General features: G+C 42.9%; 1 protein-coding gene across 1 annotated transcript in view; it reads left to right on the top strand.

Moving 5' to 3' along the window:
• LOC132401348 (dynein axonemal heavy chain 8-like) overlaps positions 1-17,194 on the top strand; it is an 895,336-nt gene that overhangs the window by 792,786 nt on the left and 85,356 nt on the right. The window lies entirely within an intron of this gene.

Here is a 17,194-nt window from a genome sequence, read left to right on the forward strand (position 1 = left end):
TAGAGCCAGAAGGGGCCATGAGGCCTTGGCAGGCGGGATTAAGGAAAACCCCAAGGAAGTCTACACATATGTGAAGAGCTGGAGGATAAGACGTGAAAGAATAGGACCTATCAAGTGTGACAGTGGGAAAATGTGTATGGAACCAGAGGAAATATCAGAGGTACTTAATGAATACTTTACTTCAGTATTCACTATGGAAAAGGATCTTACTGATCGTAGTGATGACTTGCAGCAGACCGAAAAGCTTGAGCATGTTGATATTAAGAAAGAGGATGTGCTGGAGCTTTTGGAAAACATCAAGTTGGATAAGTCGCCAGGACCAGACGAGATGTACCACAGGCTACTGTGGGAGGCGAGGGAGGAGATTGTTGAGCCTCTGGCGATGATCTTTGCATCATCAATGGGGATGGGAGAGGTTCCCAAGGATTGGAGGGTTGCAGATGTTGTTCCTCTATTCAAGAAAGGGAGTAGAGATAGCCCAGGAAAGTATAGACCAGTGAGTCTTACCTCAGTGGTTGGTAAGTTGATGGAGAAGATCCTGAAAGACAGGGTTTATGAACATTTGGAGAGGTATAATATGATTAGGAATAGTCAGCATGGCTTTGTCAAGGGCAGGTTGTGCCTTACGAGCCTGATTGAATTTTTTGAGATGTGACTAAACACATTGATGAAGGAAGAGCAGTAGGTGTAGTGTATATGGATTTCAGCAAGGCATTTGATAAGGTACCCCATGCAAGGCTTATTGAGAAAGTAAGGAGGCATGGGATCCAAAGGGACATTGCTTTGTGGATCCAGAACTGGCTTGCCCACAGAAGGCAAAGAGTGGTTGTAGATGGGTCATGTTCAGTGGAGTGCCTCAGGGATTTGTTCTGGGACACTTACTCTTTCAAGATTTTTATAAATGACCTGGATGAGGTGGTGGTGGAAAGGTTGGAGGTGTTGTGGATAGTGTGGAGGGCTGTTAGAGGTTACAGCAGGACATCGATAGGATGCAAAACTGGGCTGAGAAGTGGCAGATGGAGTTCAACCCAGATAAGTGTGAAGTGGTTCATTTTGGTAGGTCAAATATGATGGCAGAATATAGTATTAATGGTAAGACTCTTGACAGTGTGGCGGATCAGAGGGATCTTGGGGTCTGAGTCCATAGGACACTCAAAGCAGCTGTGCAGGTTGACTCTGTGGTTAAGAAGGCGTACGGTGTATTGGCCTTCATCAATCATGGAATTGAATTTAGGAGCCGAGAGGTAATGTTGCAGCTATATAGGACCCTGGTCAGAACCCATTTGGAGTACTGTGGTCAGTTCTGGTCGCCTCACTATAGGAAGGATGTGGAAGCCATAGAAAAGGTGCAGAGGAGATTTACAAGGATGTTGCCTGGATTGGGAAGCATACCTGATGAGAATAGGTTGAGCAAACTCGGCCTTTTCTCCTTGGATCGAAGGAGGATGAGTTGTGACCTGATAGAGGTGTATAAGATGATGAGAGGCCTAAAGCAAAATAAGATTAGATTTTAAACTCCGTACCCTGCTAAACTGTTTTGTGACAATGGGACACAGTTGTACCAGACAGTGGAAGAGGCAACTACAGACATGAAGGCCAGAGGGTTGCCTGTCAGCATGACCAAAACGAGGGAAAGCCTGACTGAAGAATTATCCCGCTCTGCTTGGGAAATAATGCGAGAATCAAGAAGGCAGGAAATGGGAGGAGGCAGAGAGAAATATATCAGGAAGATACCGGGAGTTTCCCAAAGACAGTCCTCACTCCCTTCAAAAGAGCCATAAGGTTTGGCTAACTTTAAAAATGTTGAGAAGCTAAACGGAAGCAAAAGTACATGGTGATATACCTATCTCGAGAAATACTTATTATAATGTGGATTTTATATTACTTAGTTGTTATTCTTTATTCACTCACTTGCTGCTTTCTCCCCACCAAAATGAGAATGTGAGATTCACACACACAGGAGAATCTTTTCTGTGTAATGGATTTGTTCACTGACTTTTATGAATACTTCAATGGGGGCACTCAACTCACAAGTAGGAGGGGTTATCCCTCACAGCTAGACATTTCCTCTAGCTCAACGCAGGGTCATCTACCAGAGACCTCAGCCTTGGAATCACACGTTCATTGCCATTGTTGTTATTATTTGCATTTCTTGGTTCTTATTTGTTCAGGGAGTAGATCGATTAAGTTTTATTCTAATTTCATTTAAGTTTTATTCTAATTCTAACTGACAGATAAATACAGGTAGCTAAGGACAAGGTAAAATTCATTTCATTTAATGTAAATGGGCTATTAAATCCAATCAAGCACAAGAGAATTTTATCCAAAATGAAAAAAGAACAAGCCCATGTAGTATATTTACAGGAAACTCATTTAAGTGATAATGAGCATAAAAAACTAAAGAGAATGGGCTTCACTAATCTGTTTTTCTCCTCATATAAATCAGGACATAGGAGAGGAGTTGCTATTCTTATCTCAAGTAAGCTAAATTTTGAAAAAGTATTCAAAATGGGAGATAAAGAGGGCAGATATATTCTGGTAAGAGGGAATATAGACAGCAATTCAGTTACTCTATTGAATATATACGCACCCCTGGGAAGTGATATTGGTTTCTTTCAGAAAATTACTGATATTATGGTAACAGAAACAGAAGGTCTCCTGATATGTGGGGGAGACTTAAATTTACAATTACAACCAAACTTATACTCTTCCAATAGAAAGACCTATGAAACAAAATCTTTACATAAGAAAGTTAATACACTTTTTGAGGGAGGTGGTTTAATTGGTGTATGGAGGGACCTTTTCCCCGACAGAAGGGATTATACATTATTCTGCTCCCCATTCTGTATATACAAGAATAGACTATTTCATAACATTTGGAAAAGACAATGACAAAATAAACACCTGTGGAATTGGGACAAAAGATGTAAGTGACCATGCACCTATATATTTATCTGTTGATTTTGACCTACAACCAAAGAATACTATTTGGAAACTAAATTCAAGTCTACTCAATGATCTGTACTTTAAGAAACAAATTAAAAAAGAAATTGGTCTCTACTTAGAATTTAATGATAATGAAGTGGTTTCACCTCCCATTTTATGGGATACTCTGAAGACAGTCTTAAGAGGGAAAATTATAGTGACATCTTCATATTTAAAAAAAGGAATAAAACATTAGAGGAATTACAAAATAGGCTGAAGGAACTAGAGAAAAAAAACACAAACTGAATTTGGCATAGATTTAATTAGGGGAAATTAAAAGAATTAGGAATGAAATAAATAATTTGGCTACGCAAGAAATCAGGAAAAACTTAATGTTTCTGAAACAGAAACATTATGAAAGTGGATCAAAATCTATGAAAATACTGGCTTGGAAATGGGAAAAAAAAATAACAGAAAATACAATTCATAGAATTAGGGACCCAAGAATGAAAATGATAAAAAATAAGCTAAGTGAAATTCAAGAAGCTTTTGAAGTGTTTTACAAAACTCTATATTCTGAAGTTCCAGGGTGGAGCATAACCTAAATTGACACCTTCTTGAATTCTCTAGAGTTACACACTTTATGAAGAACAAAATAGAACGATGACTGCTGACATAACTGAAGTTGAATTAAAAGCTGCAATTAGTAGGCTTAAATTAAGCAAGTCACCAGGATCAGATGGGTTTATGGCAGAGTGGTACAAAGAATTTAAAAATGAGTTCCTGTTTTATTCCCCACACTGAACGGGGCTCTAAAAAAGGCACAAATGCCACCCAGTTGGAAGGAAGCGATAATCTCAGCTATACCGAAAGAAGGCAAGGATAAAATGGAATGCGGGTCATTTAGACCAATATCCATTCTTAATGTAGATTATAGGTTATTTACCTCCATCATGGCCAAACGATTAGAGGAGTTTCTACCCATACTGATACGTAATGATCAGACAGGTTTTATACGACAACGCCAGACACAAGACAATATACGAAGGACACTTCACATTATGGATCATATACAAAAAAATAAAATTGAAGCAATAGTGATAAGCGTGGATGCTGAAAAAGCATTTGATTCGGTTAATTGGAATTTATTTTTTTTTTAAAAACAGAGTTTTACATAGATTTGGTTTCCAAGACACAATTATTAAACCTATACAGACACTATATGACAATCCTACTGTTAGGATTAAAATCAATGGATATTTATCAAATACTCTTACTCTAGAAAGGGGCACGAGACAGGGTTGTGCATGGTCACCACTACTCTTCGCGTTATATCTGGAACCATTAGCTCAATGCATCAGAAAAAATGAAGATATCAGGGGAATTATTATTAAAGGGACAGAGCATAAATTGGCTTGTTATGCAGATGACATTTTGATCTATCCAGGGCAATCAACATACTCTTTACCTAAATTGATGCAATCCTTTGAACAATATGGTCAGTTATCAGGATACAAGATCAACATAGATAAAACCCAATTACTCTCATATTACTATAGCCCACCAAGAGAAATTGAAATTTGATACCCCTGGGCATGGCACACAGAGTCTTTCAAATATTTGGGCATCATTATGCCAAAAGATTTGGCAAAATTATCAGAATGTAATTATCAGCCTTTATATTAAAAAAATTAAGGAAGATGTGGCAAGATGGAACCTGATTCCTTTTTTCAGTCTCAGTTCAAGGATTGAGTCAATTAAAATGAATATACTGCCCAGAATGTTATATCTCTTTCAGAACCTACCAATAGAGATTAACCAAAATCAATTCAATGAATGGAACAAGATGCTATCAAGGTATATTTGGCAGGGTAAAAGGCCTAGAGTTTGTCTCAAAACTTTGCAGTTAGCAAAGGAAAAGGGGGGGGGATGGGGCTTACCTTCTCCTAGAGATTATTATTTTGCAGCACAGTTGAGAGCTGTGATATGGAGCGTAGAAGGTTGAGGGGGGATTTGATCGAGGTATTTAAAATTTTGAGAGGGATAGATAGAGTTGACGTGAACAGGCTGTTTCCATTGAGAGCAGGGGAGATTCAAACAAGAGGACATGATTTGAGAGTTAGGGGGCAAAAGTTTAAGGGAAACATGAGGGTGTATTTCTTTACTCAGAGAGTGATAGCTGTGTGGAATGAGCTTCCTGTAGAAGTAGTAGAGGCCAGTTCAGTTGTGTCATTTAAGGTAAAATTGGATAGGTATGGACAGGAAAGGAGTGGAGGGTTATGGGCTGAGTGTGGGTAGGTGGGATTAGGTGAGATTAAGAGTTCGGCATGGACTAGGAGGGCCGAGATGGCCTGTTTCCGTGCTGTGATTGTTATATGGTTATATGTTGGTGTAACCCATCATATGACGCTCAATGGAAAAACATTGAGGAGCAGGTACTTCCCATTCCCATGCAAGCAATTTTGGCTGATAACAACCTGCAAAGGTACATAAATACTATTGATAACCCATGGGTTAAATTGACTCTTAAAATATGGAAAACTACTATAAAAGAATATAATCTAGAGCGAGATATTGCAATTCTTAAATGGTGTGCATATGACTCGGATTTTACACCAAATAAATTGGATGCTAGATTTAAGGACTGGATAGCTAGAGGAATAACAGTTCTTTGCAACACAAGAAGGAACGCTGTTCAGTTTTGAAATGCTTAAAGAGAAGCACTTATTAGAAAAACAAGATTTTTTTAAAATCGGTATTTACAGATGCGACAATGTTAATAAGATGCTTAAAAATGTAACCAAGCCAAATACATGCTTGATAGAGCTCTTTAGAAAAGCATACAATTCAGATAATGGTAGTAGAATCATTTCAAGCATATATAAGGGGTTGTCAAATCTTAACACATTCGACTTCATACATTAAAGCAAAATGGGAGAAGGAAGGAGGGATCATTATATCTGAGGAAGAATGGATAACAATATGGAGATATCAATGGAAGTGTACCAGTTCACAGAAATGGAGGGAGTTTGGGTGGAAAAACTTGATAAGTTATTTTATTACACCCTCTCAGAAATCCCATCATGATAGTAACCTCCCTGTTTGCTGGAGAAATTGTGGAAATCAAAATGCAAATCATTGTCATATTTTTTTGGACTGCCCTGTTACCAAAAACTATTGGAGGGGGATACATAATGCCCTACAAGACATCTTTAAATGTGAAATACCCTTAGAGAGTAAGACCATATATTTTGGATATATACCTCAAGAATGGTTGAAAAGAGATAAATATTTAATGAATATATTGTTGGTGGCTGGTAAAAAGACTCTTACTAGGAAATGGTTATCACAGGAGAGCCCAACTTTAAATACATGGATGGAAATTACAATGGACATTTACAAAATGGAGACCATAACAGCATCTGTTAATCATAAGCTGGAACAATTTGATTCATACTGGGAAAAATGGTTTAACTACATAATGCCTGTTTTATTCTCACAAATCAATGAATCTGTTGTTTAAAAAAATCACCCCCTACTTCTTTCCTTTTGCTTGTTTTTTCTTTCCACTCTTTTCTATAAGTGTATACCTCAGATAAATTCTTTGTGGAGATTTGTGATATATATGATATACATGTACAATGTCTGAAATACATCTTATGGAAATGTTTGTTTGATGAACTTAAATAAAAAAATAAATTACAAAAAAAAATAAGATGATGAGAGGCATTGATCATGTGGATAGTCAGAGGCTTTTTCCAAGGACTGAAATGGTTGCCACATGAGGACACCGGTTTAAGGTGCTGGAGAGTAGATACAGAGGAGATGTCAGGTGTAAGTTTTTTACTCAGAGAGTGGCGAGTGCATGAAATGGGCTGCCGGCAACGGTGGTGGAGACAGATACGATAGGGTCTTTTAAGAGACTTTTAGATAGGTACATGGAGCTTAGTAAAATAGAGGGCTATAGGTAAGCCTGGTAATTTCTAAGGTAGGGACATGTTCGGCACAACTTTGTGGGCCGAATGGCCTGTACTGTGCTGTAGGTTTTCTATGTTTCATATTAACTCTTACCTGACGAGTGACTTGGAGAGCTCCAATTTGCCTATTGTCACATTTCATTGGCTCTGCAACATCTGGACAGTGAAGATGAAGACATCAGGATGCTCTTCATTGACTACAGCTCAGATTTCAATACCATCATCCGCTCAAAACTAATAGCTAAGCTCCAAGACCTTGGCCTCAATAACTCCAAGTCCAACTGGATCCTCAATTTCTTCACTTGCAGACCCCAGAATCAGGTTTATTATCAACCAAATCAACATGAAATTTGTTAACTTAGCTGCAGCAGTTCAATGCAATACATAATCTTGCTGAGAGAGACAAAAAATAATAAATAAAACATAAGTTAACAAGTAAATCAATTACATATATTGAATGGATCTTTTAAAAAAATGCACAAAAACAGAAATACTGTATATTAAAAAAAAGTGAGGTAGTGTCCAAAGCTTCAATGTCCATTTTGGAAACAGATGGCAGAGGGGAAGAAGTTGTTCCTGAATCGCTGAGTGTGTGCCTTCAGGCTTCTGTATCTCCTGCCTGATGGTAACGGTGAGAAAAGGGCATGCCCTGGATGCTGGAGGTGCTTATTAATGGATGCTGCCTTTCTAAGACACCGCTTCCTAAAGGTGTCCTGGGTACTTTGTTGGCTAGTGCCCAAGATGGAGCTGACTAGAGTTACAAACTTCTGCAGTTTCATTCAATCCTGTGCAGTAGCCCCTCCATACCAGACAGTGATGCAGCCTGTCAGAATGCTGTCCACAGTACAACTATAGAAGTTCCTGAGTGTATTTATTGACTTGCCAAATCTCTTCAAACTCCTAATAAAGTATAGCCGCTGTCTTGCCTTCTTTGTAACCACATCAGTGTGATGGGACCAGGTTAGATCCCCAGAGATCTCGACACCCAGGAACTTGAAGCTGCTCACTCTCTCCACTTCGGATCCCTCTGTGAGGATTGGTATGTGTTCCTTCGTCTTACCCTTCCTGAAGTCCACAATCAGCTCTTTTGCCTTACTGACATTGAGTACCAGATTGTTGCTGCGGCACCACTCTGAAACCCGTATGCCCTCTCGTCACCACCTGAGTTTCTACCAACAATGGTTGTATCGTCAGCAAATTTGTAGATGGTATTTGAGCTGTGCCTAGCCACACAGTAATGTGTATACAGAGAGTAGAGCAGTGGGCTAAGCACACACACGAGGTGCCCCAGTGTTGATTGCCAGCAAGGAGGAGATGTTATCACCAATCTGCCCAGTCAGTATAGATGGACAATCACCATCAACACAGTTCTTGTGGTGCAACATGTGCTTAACCTTATGCTCTACTCACTTTGTACCCATAACTGTGAGGTTAAGTATGACTCAAATATTTAAGTTTGGACAACACCACAATTGTTGTCCAAACCAAAGATGGTAACAAAAAAACTACTTTAATGGTGCTATAACAGCAATCTCTCACTAACGTAAGCACAACCAAAGAGCTGTTTATTGACAACAGGACGACAAAACTGGAGGTCTTCATTAGGGGATCGGAGGTCGGAAATGTCAGTAACTTTAAATTCCTTGGTGTTATTACATCAGAGTAGCTATTCTGAGACTAGGACGTTTGATGGCACCAGTGTACAACACTCCCTCGGTCAACATCATCCAGATAGCTTATTAAAATTTATTTTTATACAGTACTTTTATTGCCTGTTTTCTTCAGTTTGAAATGTGTTTCTGGGACTATTAGAGCCTGCAATTCATAGTTTAGAAATCATTTGAGTGATCCAATGCTTTGCTGTCTTTGAAAAGATTCCAGGAAGCAAGCACATATTTGGACATCCTCAATGCAAAGAAACTTCGAGATGGGATACAATCCAATGTTCAATTCCATTTTGATGGTAAAGCATCCATTAATCACTAATTAAAATATCAAGAAAGACTGAGATATTTAATCGAATGCAGAAGGAAAGTGAGAGTTCAGTGCCGATTGCCTTCCTTTTGATTGCTGCTGGAGAAGATAGCTATGAGCAGCCTATCACGGGGTGGCTCGCTGTGGTGAGCAGGCAGGCATCTCTGCCCCATGCAGGGTCCTTCTCTTTTGAAGGATGTCAATGACATTTTAGGATAGTATCATTGTTTTCTGTTTATGGTTGGACTATTGCATTCATGGATTGTGGACTTTTTCCAGACTTAAGATTTTTATATTCTGTGCTTTTTTTAAAGAAAAGATAAATCACCCGTTCCTTTTCTGTTTTGTTATGCAAGGGGGGTGTGTTTGGGGTTTGATGATTTGTTGTGTTGTTAGTTTTTGTGCAATGGAGGGATTGTTTTTATGGGGGTCGATGTTCCTGTTCTGTTGTGTGCAGTGGAGAGTGAGTGTGATCTTTCTCTCTGAATGATTTTCATGTTCTTTCTTTGTTTCATAGCTATCTGAAGACGACAAATTTCAAATTTGTGTATCGATATGTGCTTTAGTAATAAATGTTTCTTTGAACCTACTTACTTCTCAGTTTATCCAGATTCACCATGTCATCTAAAACATTGACAAACTCCTGTATAGGTGTACAGTGGAGAGTATCCTGAATGGTTACATCATGGCCTGGTATGGAAACACCAATGCCCAACAATGGAAAAGCCTACAATAAGTGGTGGGTGTAGCCCAGTTTATTACAGGCAAAGCTCTCCACACCATTGAGCACATCTACAAGAAGCACTGCTACAAGAAAGCAGCATCCATCACCAAGGGCTCTCGCTATCCAGACCATGCTCGAGGTTTTCATAAATAAAATGACGTTCGGCAACAACTACAACAGCTAATTTATTATACTCCAAAACTTGAACACAAAACACAGTAACCAAACTTCATGTAATTATATCATGTCGACCAGCCTCTTAAAGCGAACTCCAACTCTACGTCAATGGGCGTGCATTATGTATGTTTCCACCAATTACATTCCCTTATGCTATCTTCTCACGGCTTCCATCAGGAAGAAGGTATAAGAGCCTTGGGTCCCACTTCACCAGGTTTAGGAACAGTTTCCTTCAACTATCAGGCTCCTGAACCATGGTGGATAACTTTACTCACCACAACTCTGAATTGATTCCACAACCTATGGCCTCATTTTCAAGGACTCTACAACTCATTTTTAGAATTATTTATTTACATACTAAATTATTATTATATTTGCAGTTAGTGTTTTGTATAGTGGCTGTTTGTCAGTCTGTGATTCTGTGTAGTTTATTAATTCTATTGTTCTACTGTAAATGCCCACAAGAAAATCTCAAGGTAGTATATGGTGGCATATTTGTATTTTGATAATAAATTTACTTGATCAGGCATCATATTTGTGCACTATCGTATGGAGTAGTGCATAAACAGTGGAAGCAATGTTCCACCTCACCTGCCTCATTTTCATATCATTTTTCATTTTTGCAATCTTTTTTCAATTCGTTTTCAAATAAAGAACATACTGTAGCGCCTCATTTCCTAGCGTATCCGAACCGACTCACAATTAGATAGCCTACGGGGGTTTGCGAGCACAGAGCTTTGGAGCCTCTTCGCCATGGGGGGCCGGTTGACAGAGGCTTAAAAGTGAGGCTGAAGTTTTCGAATAAAGTTTTTCCTTCGACTGCAGTTACCGACTCCGTGTCGTAATTTTAGCGCTGCTTGTAGCACACCGCTACAATTGGTGACCCCGACGGTCCAAACGATTTTTGGACCAGAAATGACCGACGCCGCCTCTGTTCATGCGGTTTCGTTGAAACTGCCGGGTTTCTGGACACAGCGCCCGGACCTATGGTTCCAGCAAGCCGAAGCCCAATTCCACATTCGCCGGATCACCTCAGAAGACACCCGCTACTACTATGTGGTGGGCTCCCTCGACCAGGACACAGCTGCCCAGGTCGCGGAGTTCGTACAGTCGCCCCCGGCAGACGGCAAGTACACGGAATTCAAAGCCCTGCTCCTCAGGACTTTCGGACTCTCACGGCGCGAGCGGGCTGCCCGTTTACTGCACCTGGATGGCTTGGGCGACAGACCTCCATCGGCTTTAATGAACGAGATGTTGTCTCTGGCCGAGGGACACACAGGCCTCATGTTTGAGCAGGCATTCCTGGAGCAGCTGCCCGAGGACATACGCCTGCTGCTGTCCGACGCGGATTTCAGTGACCCCCGGAAGGTGGCAGCCCGGGCGGACTTGCTGTGGAACGCCAAAAAGGTGAGCGGGGCGTCCATCGCACAGATCTCCCAGCCACTCTCCCGGCAGCAAACCAGTCCAGGCCCGGCCGCAGAGCCCACTAACCCCCGGCCCAATGACCACTGGTGCTTCTACCACCAGCGGTGGGGCGCAGAAGCCCGCCGTTGCCGCCCGCCCTGCAAGTTCCCGGGAAACGCCAGGGCCAGCCGCCGCTGATGGCTACGGCGGCTGGCCATCGGGATAGCCTCCTGTATGTGTGGGATAGAAGGTCGGGACGCCGGTTTTTGGTCGATACTGGGGCTGAGATCAGCGTTTTACCTCCGACGAGTTACGACACCCGCAGCAGGGCACCGGGTCCCCCCCGAGGGCCGCGAATGCCAGCACAGTAAGGACCTATGGCACCCGTCAGGTGCAGCTACTGTTCGGCCCCAGCCAGTTCACGTGGGACTTCACACTGGCCGCCGTAGCCCAACCGCTTCTGGGTGCGGATTTTTTGCGAGCTCACAGCCTGCTGGTTGACCTGCCCAGGAAGAGACTGGTACACGCCGAGACCTTTCAGACGTTCTCCCTGGGCGCGGCCCAGTTGCCAGCCCCTCACCTCGGCTCCATCACGCTGTCCGACAACGACTTCACCAGGGTCCTGGCGGAGTTCCCATCGGTTCTGGCACCGCAGTTCACAGCAGCCATGCCCAGGCACGGCGTACAGCACCACATCCCGACACAGGGACCACCCCTCCATGCCCGTGCTCGGCGGCTTCCCCCGGACAAGCTCCGACTGGCGAAGGAGGAGTTCCAGAGAATGGAGGAATTGGGGATCATCCGGCGGTCCGACAGCCCCTGGGCTTCCCCCCTGCACATGGTGCCCAAAGCGACGGGGGGCTGGAGACCGTGCGGCGACTACCGCAGGCTGAACGAGGCTACCACACCGGACCGCTACCCTGTGCCGCACATTCAGGACTTTGCGGCAAACCTGCACAGCGCCCGGATCTTCTCCAAGGTCGACCTTGTCCGAGGGTACCATCAAATCCCGATGCATCCTGACGACGTCCCCAAAACGGCTCTCATCACCCCGTTTGGCCTCTTCGAGTTCCTCCGCATGCCGTTCGGCCTGAAGAATGCCGCACAGACGTTCCAGCGGTTAATGGACGCGGTGGGACGGGACCTGGACTTCGCGTTCATCTATTTGGATGACATCCTCATAGCCAGCGGCAGTCGTCAGGAGCATCTGTCCCACCTCCGTCAACTCTGCGCCCGACTGAGTGAGTACGGTCTTACAATCAACCCTGCCAAATGCCAGTTCGGACTTGATACCATTGACTTCCTGGGCCACAGGATTACTAAAGACGGGGCAGCCCCTCTGCCCGCTAAGGTAGATGCGGTACGCCACTTCCCCCGACCCACCACGATCAAAGGCCTTCAGGAATTCGTAGGTATGGTCAATTTCTACCGCCGCTTCCTCCCTTCAGCTGCCCGGATCATGCGCCCCCTGTTCGCCCTGATGTCGGGTCCGAGCAAGGACATTACCTGGGACGAGGAGTCCGCCGCCGCTTTCGTTCAAACGAAGGAAGCTTTGGCTGACGCCGCAATGCTAGTACATCCCAGAATGGACACCCCTACCGCCCTCACAGTGGACGCATCAAACACGGCAGTCGGTGGGGTGCTGGAGCAGCTCATCGCAGGTCGCTGGCAACCCCTGGCGTTTTTCAGCAAACACCTGCGGCCACCCGAGCTCAAGTACAGTGCTTTTGACCGGGAACTGTTGGCGCTCTACCTGGCAATCCGGCATTTCAGGTACTTCCTAGAAGGTCGGCCCTTCACCGCGTTCACGGACCACAAACCGCTTACCTTTGCGTTTACGAAAGCATCCGACCCCTGGTCATCCCGCCAGCAATGCCACCTGTCCTACATCTCTGAATACACAACGGATGTCCGGCACGTCTCGGGTAAGGACAATGTCGTGGCGGATGCGCTCTCTCGCCCTACCGTTCATGCCCTTTCCCAAGGGGTAGACTTTGAGGCACTGGCAGAGGCACAGCAGGTAGATGAGGAGATTCCGAGTTACAGGACTGCAGTCTCTGGTTTGCAGCTCCAGGACCTCCCCGTGGGCCCAGGTGAGAGGACCCTACTCTGTGACGTCGCCACCGACCAGCCCCGTCCGGTCGTCCCCGCAGCCTGGCGGCGACGTGTTTTCGACTCCATTCATAACTTGGCGCATCCCTCCATCCGGACAACTGTCCGGCTGGTTTCCAGCAGGTTCGTTTGGCACGGTCTCCGCAAACAGGTCAGTGAATGGGCCAGAACGTGCATGCACTGCCAGACGGCCAAGGTTCAGCGGCACACCAAAGCCCCACCGCAGCAGTTCCATCCCGCCCACCGGCGTTTCGACCACATTCATGTGGATATCATGGGCCCCCTGCCAGTGTCGCGCGGAGCGCGTTACCTCCTGACTATCGTGGACCGGTTCACAAGATGGCCAGAGGCGGTCCCGCTCACCGACTCCACCTCCGAATCTTGCGCCCGAGCCCTGCTCGCCACCTGGATATCCCGCTTTGGTGTACCAGCCCACATTACCTCCGACAGAGGCGCCCAGTTCACCTCCAGCCTGTGGTCAGCTATGGCCAGCCTTTTGGGGACTCAGCTGCACCACACCACTGCCTACCACCCACAGTCGAACGGGCTAGTGGAGCGTTTCCACCGTCACCTGAAGTCGGCCCTCATGGCCCGCCTGCGAGGAGCCAACTGGGCGGACGAGCTTCCCTGGGTCCTTCTCGGCATCCGCACAGCGCCCAAGGACGACCTGCACGCCTCGTCGGCCGAGTTGGTATACGGCGCGCCCCTGGCCGTCCCCGGGGAGTTCCTACCAGCCCCGAGGGGGCAAGAGGAAGAACCCGCTGCAGTCCTGGGCAGACTTCGCGAGAAGCTCGGTAACCTGGCCCCCATACCCACTTCACAGCATGGGCGGCACCCGACCTGCGTACCCAAAGACCTACGGAACTGTAAGTTTGTGTTTGTACGAAGGGGCGGGCATCGGCCACCGCTGCAGCGGCCATATGAGGGGCCGTTTACGGTGCTCCGGAACAACGGGTCCACGTTCGTGCTGGACGTTGGGGGGAAGGAGGAGGTTTTCACGGTGGACCGCCTCAAGCCGGCCCATGTGGACCTGGCGCAACCGGCCGAGTTTCCGGCGCCTCGGCGCAGAGGCCGACCTCCCAAGCAGGTTCTGGCCCAGGCTGTGGACATTGGGGGGTGTATCGCCGGTTCTGGGGGGGGGTTATGTAGCGCCTCATTTCCTAGCGTATCCGAACCGACTCACAATTAGATAGCCTACGGGGGTTTGCGAGCACAGAGCTTTGGAGCCTCTTCGCCATGGGGGGCCGGTTGACAGAGGCTTAAAAGTGAGGCTGAAGTTTTCGAATAAAGTTTTTCCTTCGACTGCAGTTACCGACTCCGTGTCGTAATTTTAGCGCTGCTTGTAGCACACCGCTACAATACAAATCAGAGGAGGAGTTTAGCAAACAGATAATTTAAAAGACATAAACAGCAATAATAAAAACAAAGTATATAATGTCAAAATCAAATAGGTAAAATATTACACTGTTATATATACAATGGTCAAAAAAAAAACAACATAGAAAAACTCATAAAAAAAACTCAAAAAAAGATTGGAAATTTTATTGATAAAGGGAAAAGCCCCCCACTAACTAAACTGAATTTTTTTTTAAAAAAAAGGAAAAGATTGGGCAGTCCAATTGAGGATAAAAAAAATTTAAAGAGAAAAAAAATCCTTCCAGTCATCTCTGAACCTTCACAGATGAGTATTTTCCCCAAAAGAGAGCAAAGAAAAATAAATAAATAAATTTGATCATATGAAAATATTGAACAAAGGGTCACCAGACTTGTTCAAAATGCCTGGCTTCTAATTTTCTCCAACCTTAGACATGACCTAATGGAGGAGAGCCAATAATAAAAAAAAAACAGAAGGTGGGTTAAATTCTTTCCAGTGTAGCAAAATAACTCTCCTAGCCAGTAAAGTTGAAAAAGCTATCACATGTTGAGCAGAAGCGGACACTTTGCTTGCTTCCTCTGGAATAATCCCAAAAATTGCTGTAAGTGGATTAGGTTGAACATCCACATCTATAACTTTAGATAATATTCCAAACACATCCCTCCAAACATTGTTTAAACTTACACACGACCAAAACATATGAGTTAGAGTAGCCACTTCTGCGTTACATCTGTCACAAATAGGGCTTATATTAGGAAAAATATGCGCCAATTTATCTTTGGATATATGGGCCCTGTGTACTATCTTAAACTGAATTAAGATATGGCATGCGCAGATAGATGAATTATTGACTAAATAATAAATTTTACTCCATTAATTGTCTGAAAGGGAGTGTTGTGTTGATGCGTTGAACCCTATCATTAGGCGACATGCGAGCATTCATTAACTGTTTATAAATGATAGCTATTAATTGTTTTTGAAAAGGTTTAAACTGAAAAATAACATAAGCCAAATTTAAAGAACAGGCCAAGGGGTAATTCGGTAAAAACATCACGTAGAAAATTCCTAACCTATAAATATCTGAAAAAATGTGTATTAGAGATATCATATTTATCCATTAACTGTGAAAAGGACATTAAACAGTCTTGTAAAAACAAATCTAAAAAAGATCTTATTCCTTTAATTTTCCATGTTAAGAAAGCCTTATCCAAAGTTGATGGTTTAAAAAAGAAATTAGAATAAATATTACTAGAAAGTAGAAAATCATTTAATTCAAAAAATCTATGAAACTGAAACCAAATTTTTAAAGTATGTTTAACAATAGGGTTGAGGGCTTGTCTACCTATTCTGGAGAGCAAAAACGGAAGAAGATCTCATAATAAAGAAGCTAATGAAAACCCCATTACTGAATTTTCCTCCAACTGTAACCATGAAGGGCGATCTTGGTCATCTATATCATAAATCCAAAAAGTAATATAACGAATATTAATTGCCAATAATAAAATCTAAAGTTGCAATAAAAGTTTATTCACTCTAGAGCTTTTATTATTCCAAACACAAGACAAAATCAGAATCTGTTTTGTCAAAAAATGTTTTTGGAACAAAAGGGAACTACTTGAAATATATATAAAAATTTTGGTAGAATAACCATTTCTATAGCATTTATCCTATCAATGACATTGACATAGGTGACCATTTAGAAAGCGCCTGTTAAGTATATTCAACTAAAGGGGAGAAATTATACCTATATAGATCTTTAAAATTTTTAGTAATTTTGATACCAAGGTAAGTAAAATGGTTTTTGGCAATATTAAATGGTATTTGATCATAATAATCAGAATAATTATTAATAGGAAATAATTCACTTTATGTAAATTAATTTATATCCAGAAAAAATACCAAATTCCATAAATATAGATAACATAGAAGGAATAGATTTCCTAGGATTTGAAATGTAAACTAATAAATTATCCACATATAACGAAACTTTATATAATTTATCCCCTCTCTTAATACCCTGCACAGAATTAGAATCCCTAAGAGCAATAGCAAGTGGTTCTAAAGCCAAATTAAATAATAAAGGACTGAGGGGACAACCCTGACAGGTACCTCTATATAATCTAAAATAAGGAGACTTTTGATTAATAGTTAGAACCGCAGCTACTGGGGCATGATAAATCAATTTTATCTAGGAAATAAATCCTGGACCAAAATTAAACCTCTTCAAAACCTGAAATAGATAAGGCCACTCCACCCTATCAAAGACTTTCTCTGCATCCAAAGATACAATACATTCAGATTCTTTGGCTGAGGGGGAATAAATGATATTTAACAATCTTCAAATATTAAAATGTGAGTACCTATTTTTTATAAATCCTGTTTGATCGTTTGAGATAACATTAGGCAAGATATTCTCAAGCCAATTTGCTAGAATCTTAGAGAAGATTTTAAAATCTACATTCAGTAAAGAAATGGGTCTTATAGGATACACATTCCAGTGGGTCTTTTCCTTTTTTTGAAATCAGT

Source organism: Hypanus sabinus, chromosome 10 (assembly GCF_030144855.1).
Source record: "Hypanus sabinus isolate sHypSab1 chromosome 10, sHypSab1.hap1, whole genome shotgun sequence".
Lineage (NCBI taxonomy): Eukaryota > Metazoa > Chordata > Chondrichthyes > Myliobatiformes > Dasyatidae > Hypanus > Hypanus sabinus.